A 12,387-nucleotide genomic window follows, 5' to 3' on the forward strand; every position below is an offset into this window, starting at 1 on the left:
GTAGAGCCTTTAAGCATAAAGAGCTGATCTCAAAGGAAATTGAAATGATCTTAAAGATGTGAAGATCGAGAAAAAATCATTGCTTTGAAAGGCTCCTACTTTACATCTCGTTGATTTTAATTCTAAGACTACAGTTTTTTTTTTTTTCTGTTGCATATTAGTCCATAATCTTCTTACTATCTTGGGTTGCACGCAGATGTTCAAGGGAACTTATAGACAGCACACGCTTTTAACTGCAAATATAATCTTTTTTTTTTTTTAAACCAAACTATTCTGATCCTCAGCGACTTTTAAATGGCACAAAATGCAGAAAACGCCTTCTACGCAATAAATTGGTTACTTCCAATTCTACTGAGCCTAACTTCCTTCCATCTTCCTCTTGCACCAAGCTCACCCAAATCCAAAACTTCCCTCTTAGCGCCATTCCTCTACTCCAACTCCTGCATGAACGACAGAAACAGTCACTTCCTATTGTACCAAGACAGTACACTGCATCTCCTCCCCTCCCAGTCTTAAGACAGAAACATCAGTAAACTTCTTGAGCAGTTGGATAAACAAGTATTCTGGTCTTTGCGTTACCTCTCCCCAAATAGACTCAAAACTTGTGTTTTAGAGACTGTGCTTCACCCTATATCGTCTCTACATTATTTCTTACTTAGACTTGTCGTATGAGAGTGAAAAGATTTGGAGAAACCGGTGCGATCACCCTTGACATTTGCAATTTGAGCACAGATGCCTATTTAGTCGACTACTATCTTATAGTTCATCTTCTACTTTTGGAACCGGGTAGATTTCCTATCTACTCATTCACTATGCGTCTGGCGGGCAAATGCCTCATTTTAGACCTTTCTGCCAATGTTATGAATTGATATTATCCTTTGTATTCTTTTCCTGCCTTCTTCCTTCTACATAAATGATCTTCTCTCACTGAATTCAATCTTACCTATAATTTTTCTGATGATAATATACTCCATTCATCTCCTTTGCTCTTAATAAACCTTGCGGTGCTCAAACATTCCAAGCTTCAAGTTCTTTAACCTCTGATCTCATCATTCTTTAGTGGGGGTGAGGAAGCCTCAACATCAGTTCTGACAAAATACAGTAAGTTCTGTCTTTTTCTCGCAAGAAAGATCCCAATCCTCTTTCCTCTCAACTTTGGTTATACTTAGATCTTTAGAAAAAAATCAGATTTCTCTACCTGGGCTGACTTACACCTTTTCTTGGCACAAATACGTCACATCCCTTAGCCTGAGACGCTAATTGAGAGCAGTATAATTGATAACAGTCAACAAATTGTATCAGCTCAACCTTAGAATTCCGTTTTTATATTTGGAATATGCACAGTTCCTAGAAATTCCTTATGTTATCCCAGAGAGGACAATCTGGTTAATTGCTGACTCAGAATTACTCTCGCCGCTTTCAAAGATGTCTTGTTTCTACCTTATGCCCAACCTATAGTATTTCGCTGATAATCTTCTTTACTGACTTTCACTATTGTCAGCTTTCCTCTAGGCCCGTAAAAATGTAGGAAATTGATTAGCATAAGTTCACATGTCATTTCTTGGTTTGTGGTCTGGTTGACCAAGCAGGTTAGTGTAACCATCCTCCAACTAGCAGGCTGCAGGTTCAAATCCTGCCATTAGCATTGATGTATGTTTTTGTTATGGCTTTAGTTAGGAGATGAATTTCATCTCCCAATTGTTTGGGTAGGTTTTCCAGATTAGTAAATAATAAATAATATAAAAAAAATAAAAAAAAATCCCTAATCTACTCACACTATACACGGTAGATTTTTACAACCTTTTCTTGGCTGGAGTCGCATTAAAAAAAAAAAAAAAAAAAAAAAAAAATATATATATATATATATATATATATATATATATATATATATATATATATATATATATATATATATATATTATTTATTTATTAATCCCAAAAATGCGAGAGGTTGTAGAACGAATAACACGTAACAGAGAACCTGTAATCGAGGAGCTTTTACGAGGTCATTTTTCCTAATTAGTCGATCTTTGGCGCATGTTAGTATTTTTTTCCCCCAGAAATCTCGCAACTTGATAAAATTGGTCATAGGACGCACATAGTGTCACAATAATAATAATAATAATAATAATAATAATAATAATAATAATAATAATAATAATAATAATAGTTTATATTTATGAGGCATAAGATGACGGCAGCTGTCTACTGTATTCTTCTGGTGTCGTTTTAGTCTGTGCATGATAGAGATTGCACTAATCTTCTGGTAATAATAATAATAATAATAATAATAAATAAATAAAGATAGGTGTATGAAGTGCCGCCTATTCCTTTTATGAAATAAAATGGCGTTGAGGATTTTTTCCCCCTTCAGAATTATAAAAATACATCAACCTTAATCATTCCATAAAACAGAAGAAATGCATCCGATTTCGTACATGGAATCAGAATTTCACATTAATTTCATATTTAGGACTCCTAAATATGAAATTAATTAAAACATTTTAAATTAAGTTTAACATAATAAAAATAATTCATTCACGTTTTGAACATAGTTGGACAGAAACGTCTAACTGAATAGCAAGAAGACAAATGTTGTAGCATATAATAATAATTTTACTTTATTCAGTGAGCAGCTCATTTTCTGCTGTACTTTCTTTCTTATTGTTGCTTGTAAGCAGTTGTAGGGCTGTGGAATGACACCCAAATCACCATTGATCGCTTTGAAATAGTTTTTGGTTGCTGTACCTCTCAAAACGTCATGCGATTCAATTTTCAGAGAACGGATGTTAAGCTCACATGTGCAGAACGGAGGTAGTTGAATGATATCAAGGGCACACGATCACTACATTCATTCCTTTTCCTATTTATAAACTGCATTAAACGATTTCTGACCTTGTTACCTATTCTTTCTGTTGCTGAATACTATTTATTTTTATTTTTTTTCAGTATTGGGTTCCAAGAAGCTGATTCTGATTCATCTGCCCATGTTTTTTTTTTTTTTTGTCACAGAATACTTAGTTAAATTAGTTATTTCTGGTCCTCATTAATTTATAGTAATTACGGAAATCGATATTCAGCATATGTTAAATGCCGAGGAAATGCTTCTACGTGTTTATTTCTTTAATCACAGCCAGTTATTTAAAAAAAAAAATTGATCTTCTATTCAAGCCTTTTTTATACTTTGTTTTTATGAATAGGATTTTTCCTGCACTTCTCAAACATCACTCGCTTTCTTTCTTGCATTTCTAAAACGTTTGCTATGATGTCAAAAAAATCTATTTCTCATCTTTCTAATGTCATTTGTCTTTTTAAATTGCATCTATCATCTGAAATCTTTAGGGAAAAATTGTTCCCAATTTCTCCTTCCTTCCTTCCATAAGTCATTGTCTTTTAAACAGCACTCTGGCTTTTCCATTTTGAATTCCATAAGAACTTTTTTTTTCTTTCAGATTTTAATGCGTACATAATGTCACCTCGCTACCTGAACCAAATCGCATCAAACTCCCACTACGTACCCCCTTCCCCTCTTTTCTGAGACTCCTGTACGAAATCCTTCCTGTTTTCCTCCTCGAGAAACGAGGTCTTCCTCGGACTGTTGTCCTTATATGGCAGGAAGGTCTGGTATGCGCGCGCATCGCTTTATTTCCGCTGGTCTGGTGACGACATCGACGCGTTCATGCACCGCCGGTGAAGTGCTGGCTTGTAACTGCGTACTACTGTTTCCTTCATCCTCGCAGACGCTTTGTGTGCACGCGCAGTGTCGTCCAGCGGAGGTTGCTGGTTTATCCAGAGGTTCACCGGCTCTGTCTTACCTTGTGGTGCTGTGAAGTGTTTACAGAAAGGGTTGCTATTTGCTTCGTGAGTGTACTGTACCCTTGATCTGTTTCTGCCTGAGCAGCTGGTGTCGAATTACCTGAAAGGTGGGTGAGTAATGCATTCTACTGTCAACCTTTTGTTTTATTTTCACCCATTACCCCAACTGCCTTTGTTCCTATATTTTAAGACTCTGAAATTGTATTCCTACGTCTTTTCTGACTTCTATATTCATGCTTTATTTAGATTTACCTCAATTTTGTTACCGAACTCTCATACCTCTGTTCCTCTCTGACACTGTCTGCGTTGGCCTAAATGTAACCTTAAATGTGAAATCGATCTCTTTGCGTCAGATAAAACCATTCTATCAGTTTTCAGCCAGGAAGATGGGGAAGAAAAGTAAAATTCACAAACTAACTGAAGTAATTTGGGTAACTCTGATGTGCTGGTATTGGCTTAGGGAGTTTCTAAATTCCACAAGCTTCTGGAATTTCTTAAACTTGCCCTGACTATCGGGTTGTCGTTCCCGACAGCCGTCTGCTAGGGTAGATGGATGATGGGTCTTCCAAATGGTAGTCTCCGCAAGTAGCGGGATTCTTCGAATTCGGTCTGCACTCTGGAGGGGGAGGGGGGGGAATTCCCTTTTCCCTTAGATTAGTCAAGCATGCTTTTATAACCGTGATTTGGTGGGGTACCGTTTATTTTGTAAGAAAGTCTACAGTTACTAAGATGAAGTCAAATCAACCTAGTCATAAAATAATAGATGTGACACTCAGGGATCATTCGGACAGTATTGACGCTAAAGAGTTTATTGAAGTTAGTGTCAGATACCTGAATTTAAGAAGCGAAATTTGTATTCTCGTTTTTTTTTTAATTTAATTTAATTTCTTGAATTAAAAAAATTTCTTCGAATGATCTTAAAAAATACGCTGCTTGTGATACTGGGAGTCATAATTACATTTTCTCCGCTGTTAATAAGTAAAGAAATTCATATTATTGTTATTATCAGGGCTCGACAAATACGCTCATCCACTCGCCCGTGGCGAGTAAATTTCACCAGATGGCGAGGAACTACAGACTGGAACTGTGATGGAAATTTGGAATATTATTTTATTTAATAAAAAATAACTTTCTGAATAAAATCTTTTTAACTTTAAGAAAACACAGATTCAGCAGCACAAATCACTTTATGTAATTCCTGTTGATTTATTGGGACGTAATATAATTATTTAAAGGAATGTGTGTGTGGGGGGGGGGACTTCGAAGAGTACATTTAGTTTTATTTTTTATTTTACTTATTTATTTATTTATTTTGTGTGGTGAGTAGGGTTTGATAACTTCACTAACCTTGGTTATTATATATATATATATATATATATTATTTAGTTATTTATCTGACCTCCATACACTTGAGGTCGTAAATCTATAGTATATTAATACTGTGGATGGACTAAGGAATGTTTTTTTTTTCTATTTTATAACTTTTTATAATTATTTTAATAAGTATTATTATATGCTTATTACTATAATCTAGATGTAATTATGTCATCGAGTCAGGTCAGAAAATTTCTGTTGATAGGGGAAGAAAGGGCTCCTGTACTTCATCAGAGCCTAAGAAGCCTATGTTTCTGATTGTATATATATATATATATATATATATATATTTGTGTTTTGTCTGTCAAATTCAATCTGCCGTCTGTCTCTTTGTTTACATATATTCACATTTGCCTATTTCTGTTGTGCGAGCTATTTTAAGATTGAATAAAACAATTGAAATGCATGATTTGTGGTATGCGTTATATCCGTATAACGTAATAGTAAAAGTTTGTGTATTTTTATGTTTTGTTTTTAGTGTCCTGCTGTAATTGAGTAGATTGCTTTATTTTTCTCAACTCTTTCTGATAATTTAAAAATATTCCTGACACAGAAATACTAAAATATGGATCTTCCCATAGTACAGAAATTCTTTATGTAAATCTAATCTCAAGAACCAGATTTACGCAACTCACCGCCCTCTCTAGCACAAAAATATTGCGGAATATGTTTCATGGACTATTGTGAGAACTATGATGCGCTGTAGATGAAAACATCCGTCAGTTACATCGCATGATAAAATATACGTGGAATATGCTTCCTATTGTGGATAAAGCCTTCGAACAAGTTGCTAGGCAACCAAAGGTGTATAATAATGTCAAGGCTGATGACGCTTATCTTTTGTTTTCAAGCGTGAGAGAACTATTTTAATGGTATGTTTTTGTGTGGAAAATGCAGAGTAAATCAAAAACATAATGAAGTAATTCATCACAGACGAAGCAGTTTTTAGAATATGCTCTGGATATTCCTAAGAAGCATACATATGAAAGGATGTAAATTACAGCTTTTTTTTTTAACCTGAAACAATTCTCAACTAAAAGCAAGTAAGGCTAATTTTCTTCCAAGAACGTCGTAACGAAATTAACATCTTCACCCACCTACTCTGCTAACGTCTAAGCAGTTTCTATATTTAAATAGCAAATGAACACTTTTGAAATCTTTCATGGCTCACCACCTCATTGCCCACATTTCTTGTGTAATCGTAACTTCTTTTGGCAAATGTCTGTAATTATAGTTTGTCTCTCAAAACAGCGTCGAAAACTAGCAATCTTGGCTTGTGTATCATTTCTAATTTCGCTATATATAATGATGAACAATGAATTAAAAAAAAAGAAAAGAAAAGAGTAATCTTACACTTGAATAAAACGACATGGAAGAATTTAAATTTTTGTAGTACGTAACGAGATTTTTAGTCTCTTTATGATTGTTATTTATGGAAAATAGAAAATCAGAACTCGGCTATGTTTTAAATGTTATACTGTTGTGAGTATGGTATGAAGTGATTAAAAATGTACAATTTTACACATCGCCTGTAAAAATTTATTATTTACTGAGATATTGAATTATATTAGAATATTATTAGACAGAATATTATTCTTATATAGTATGGTGCGAAATTTCATTCTAATGCTATTAATGAGAATAATAATAAATAAAAAATAACAATTTAACCATTATAACTTTTTATATTTCTGATACTTAGATAAGAGGTCTAAGTATAAATTAAATAATTTGTCCGATAAACTGGCACGTTGTGATGATTATAATGATTTTAACACAAGGTTAAAGAATTGGAAAATGTTCTACTTAGTGAGTAATCAATTCCAGTTGATCGCCTTGAGCCCGTAAGAATCATAAAAAACAGATAATGATAAAATAGATATATAAAAATGCTAACCATCACTCAGCTGTAAAACTTTCTCTTGCTTTCAAAAATAGCTTAGGGCTTCGGTCTGAACTCGATTTTGTTACAAAATCCCGGCGGCTCTGTATTTAACATTTTCGTTGTTTTTAATTGCTCATATTACTGTTATTAATGCTGTACCAGTCTTTGAGGCTATTGATAACTGGTTTTTTGCTGATTTGACTCAGTGTCTGGCAGCCTTAAGATGGTACCCATAGGATATTTTTCAGTCAATGAAAAGTACTTTGCTTTCTCTCTCTCTGAGTACATAATAGAAGCTTAACATATGGCATTTATAGTGAATTCGTACTTTTTTTTTTTTTGGTAAATTGCCTACTTCTATACTTTTCTGATGTAACTACCGTTGATAATACAGAAGTAGCTTTCATTCAAGCACTACTTTTTTTGGAATTTAGGAACTAATATTTCCTGAAGTAAAAGTTGCAAAAGATTTCGCAAAAATAACCGCGATATAATGAAGTAAACATGTTTATTTATTTAACCCTTATCCCGTCCACTGTACTAATTATATGAGAGGTTCACTGCTTGCCATGGGTGGGGTTTTCACACACACACACACACACACATTTAAATACGTGTAATGTACTGTAAATATGCATTTAATGTTTTGATTGTAAATTGCTAATTTTTAAGATATTCTATGTCAGAACAGTTTTAGTACTTTGCTAATTAATAGAAACATCGACAACTTTTGTTCACAAATAACGATTATATTGATTTTAAAAACTGGCTGTATTATTTTAATTCGTTTACAATTGAAACGTTTGAAATTTTGCTTTATGTAGTGTGCGGTATATATAGTAACTGGAATGTCCGCGCGGTTAGCCTAGTGGTTATGCGCTTCGCAACCATATGCCTGGGAAAGGAGTGTCCTGGATTCGATTCTCGTCGCCGACGTGAGGAGCTTAAGGATCTTTTTCAGCCATAGCCAAGTTAGCCGGTCTTGAGCGTGGAGAGCAGGGTTTTTCTCCCCAGTTTATCTGGGGTTTTTCCTCCCGCAAGCAGGCAAACCGGCCCCGTGAACACACGGATTACAGTCAGGAATACTTAAGACCCAGTCATAGGCCTGATTCGTCAGCTATGCCGGTCCCGAGCCCGGATAAAATTTGGGGGATTGAGATGGTGCTGTACTTCCCCGTAAAAGGGCCTCACGGCCGTTATATCATCATACGAATAAATAAATAAATAGATAACTGGAATATAGTAATCCATGAAAGATTGAAGATCTGCAGGGCATGATAAAATTATTAACATTTTTCTTAAATGACTTTGCGTGCATTGTAGTTCCTTGAAATACTGATAACTGAAGTTTGTTCCATCTGACAGAGACAGAAGGAATGAAGGATGTTCGATATTAAAGCGAGCATGGACTTGATTTAAAAGCAAGAGATCAAATTATACATACAAGCACAAAAAATAGTGTTTTGTATGATATGGAGTAGAGGGCGACAATAAAACAGTAATGGTTTCTTTAATCAGAGTTTATTACATTAATCTTTTTCTTCCACCCTCTATTCCTAAATAGTCAGTATCATGAAGAAGGCGTTATGGGAGCTTCCACTTGTGGAAGTGGCATTCTAGTCCTAAATTGATACTGTATTTTTAGAGGATAGACAATTGTTTAAGCCACAAGTAGTGTTTGAAGCTGAAGTGAAAGCTCAGGTTCTTGAATGCTGAGGAAACTATAGATGCGATATGTGTATTACCAAGAGACTCTTAACACTATTACTGTATTAGGAAGAGAAATCTGATTGAGGACTTGAGCATTATAAGTAGAAGGATCAAGTGGATTAGATTTTTTTTTTTTTTGTAGGAAATGACTTAGGAATTAAGTGTTTTTAGAAAGACTGAGGTCAGGTGTTATTTTACCTTTCCCCCATGATATAAGGACTATTATTTAAAGTGCTGATTGCAGATATTCTGGAAATTGAGATCTTGTTAGCACATTCCAAGCTTTCATAAATGAGGAACAGGAAGAGCATAAGTATACTCTCATCAGCAAAGTTATGAATGGGATTTCTGTCCCCTTACCGGAAGAGTTTCAGTATTCGTTGACTTCTGTTGCAATGGATCAATATTATTTCTAGATGATAAAATTTGGAATAAGAAATGCTTTTGTTTTTAAGAGTTAATCAGTATAAATGCATTCTTATGTTCGTAGTGGAAGTATCCAGTAGTCTGTATGATAGATTTGGTTTAAATTAATCGCTACATGGAGACATAGGGCTAACCACCTTAAAGGTTCCATACATATATTATTATACATAGTTTATTCACAATATGATAGAATGTGAAAAGGGAAAAGAGATTTATATTAGAAATTAAATATTGCAAATTATGGTCTTCCCAGTCTCTCTATCTTGAGCTAACTGGTAGATGTCAGATGGAGTTTTGCAGTTCAGCCTACTGATGGTTTCACATATGTACTGCCAAAATTGTTTGCATGGTCTTCCTCTACTGCGTTTGCCATCTTCTGGTTTGTACAGGATGAGGGATTCCAAAAAGGGCGAGACTTCAGGATGCCTGAGTTGATGCCCAAGCCGTCTGAGTTGTAGTTTTTTGACTATACTGACACGTGGTTCTTGCTTAGCCAGATTTAGCACAGCAGAGTTAATAACGCGGTCCATCCAGATGTATCCAAGGATCAGTCTGAGACATGTAGTTCCAAAGGAGTTAATTAAATCTGTAGTTTTTTTGGTGCTTATTGTCTAGGTTGAGAACCATACAAGAAGATGGATCTACTGGTTGCATGGTATAATCTTAATTTTGTCTTTAATGATACTAATGATGATTTCCAGATGGGGCGGAGTTTGTTATGGAAGACTAGAGCCAGCTGTTTAACTTTTTCTGATATCATTTTCTGTATTGCTGATGTACGATCCAAGGTATTGAAAGTCCTTTACTCTTTCTAAGGGTTTATTGTTGATATGAAGTATAAAGTTTTCACAACCTATTAACGGTTACAAGAATTAAAAAAAAAAAAAAACCTCGACACCTTAATGATAAAAGAGGAGGATTAAGTAAGTAATCGCGACACTTGTATTTTCACGTATTCCTATTAAAAGCAGGGCCGCAAATCATACCATGGATTTCGTGATACCGTTAGTTCTTATGTGTAGGATTAAGCTAAGCTATCTTATATTCTTTGATGTCCATTGTTCCTGTTTACCATAATTTGAAGGCTACTGCTTCTTCAGTACAGGTAAAATGAAATCGTCATCTCATTGAAAGGTGAGATAAAATTAATTACTTATATCTATACTAAAACAGTTTCGATTTTCAAGATTAATTGTTTTAAAGATTTAAATGAACGATGAAATGGTTATATAGTTTTTACATTTTATACTTTTGTATCGCCTATAGTTATCACATTTCGTTCTTTTGTATATAGTTCTCATATTTTGTACTGCCTGCAGTTGTTTCTACGTCTTTTTTTTTACCATCTCTCTTTTGAAATATCGATCAGTTCGTTTTTTTAAAGAATATATAATAGCGAGGAGAGGCTTTCGAAATTTTAGAAGTCCTGTGCAAAATAAAATCTTGGTCCATTCTAAGAAAATGTTATTTGGGAACTTTTCTGCAACCCTTATAATATTTGCTTAAACTGTCTAATAGTTTTCATCTTCAAGGTTTTTATTATTATTAAATCCTCGGAAAAATTTGGAGTGGGTGAACTCCAGTATGCTGCTTTCTAGTTACTCCACCCAAATTAATTTATTATTATTAGTTATAATTAATTATAATTAGTGACATTAAAACATTTAATTTAGTTATCACCCCTTCATTTGTGATGTGGAATTATTGGAAAATATATTTTCCTATTTTTTTTATATCAATTCCACATGCAAGAAGTTCCGGAACTTATAGCACATTAAGTGTTAAATGTGTGGGAGCGAAGTATAAAAGAGAAGGAACTTATTGATGTTCTTTTGGACATAATATTGTAAATTTCGTAGGCTTAGGTATTTACTGTAAATAAATAATATAATGTCAGATTCAATGACACATCGAAGAGCAAATAACTATGAATCAGAATTTATCTATTCCAGAAAATTATAGACAACTGAAAACAAAGCAACGCTTGATGAAGAAATAATATAGCCATTTCATTTTGATATATACATATAACCAATACAAAATATGTATATTGTTTTAAATATACCGAAATAATATTAATATATAAAAAAGTTTATCTTGTACGAGTTTTGGCCCAAATAAATTTGGTCGTCTCGTGCAGCTGCAATCTCTGACATTCTTGATTTATGACTTTTGTGCATGTAATATTAACCGCAGTTGCTTCATTTTCGAAACGTATATTAAAATCTGTATAAGGAATGTTGCTAAAGATTTCCTCTCTATTTAGATTTTTTTCAATTAGATTAACCATAAATATTGAATGTTCCCTTTGAAGAATAAAACATAAAAGGGGAAAAAAATCTTATACATGTTACAGATTAGTTGAGTTTTTTAGTTTTGAACTTCCTTTAATAGAACTCGTTTTCCAAACTTCATGAATGTACGAATTTTATTTTTTTATGAATTTGTGAATCCTCTTCTAAAGTTTCTTTCAAGAACTCCTCATTTATATAATTGTAATAAAACAACCTAGTAATTTAAAATAAGATACAAAAATTTCATTAAAACATACTGCGCTGCACTTATTTTATTTTGATTTTGTGAATTTGACTTACGCAAAATAAAAATTAAAAAAAAAATGTAAAAATTATCCTTTACGAAATTCTTCCAAACTTAAAATATAAAAACTTAAAAATATATGTTCAAAAGTGAATTTAAAGAAATCGAACTAAATAAACTACATTTTGAAATTGCTTCATGAATTTCAAACTTGAGATGCAAAGGCCACTATGAAATATTTGAAACATTTCCTTAAAAATAAGTGTGGCAAAATGCATTAATTTTGATATTTTAACGTACAGTAATAAGTTAACATACACCTAGATTGAACTTAGTTATTACAAATTTAAAATAGGAAAAAGGCTGTCTTTAAACTTGGCTGTTTAGTTTATTACAGTGCACTGCACAATTTCTTTATTTAAATGAAAAAGCAAAATCATAATTATTGCAAGAAAATTAAAAGCTGCCATCAGTTTTTTTTCTTTTAGTTACCTAGGTTGCCATTTTCTATATATGAAGAAAATCATTGTGAAACGTATTTAAGACAAGAGATTGCGTAATGGCAAATTAGCAAAATGTAGAATGCATTAGCAAGATTAAAATATGCAGAAACAAATCGATGACATTCGGTGCATAAG

At 33.4% G+C, this 12,387-nt stretch overlaps 1 protein-coding gene across 2 annotated transcripts in view; it reads left to right on the top strand.

Annotated features, from left to right (window-relative positions):
* Window positions 1-3,690: 3,690 nt before the first annotated feature.
* The window catches only part of LOC150095389 (uncharacterized), a 613,991-nt gene continuing 605,294 nt past the window's right edge, over window positions 3,691-12,387 (top strand). Inside the window, exon 1 of one of the 2 annotated variants that reach the window (XM_090410424.1) lies at window positions 3,691-3,927. The gene's annotated coding sequence lies outside the window, so the exon portion shown is untranslated. The remainder of the gene's footprint in view (window positions 3,928-12,387) is intronic. The other variant, XM_090410425.1, reaches the window with a different exon arrangement.

Source organism: Typopeltis vanoorti, chromosome 20 (assembly GCF_054136105.1).
Source record: "Typopeltis vanoorti isolate ZY-2024b chromosome 20, IOZ_Tvanoo_1.0, whole genome shotgun sequence".
In the NCBI taxonomy this organism is placed as follows: domain Eukaryota; kingdom Metazoa; phylum Arthropoda; class Arachnida; order Uropygi; family Thelyphonidae; genus Typopeltis; species Typopeltis vanoorti.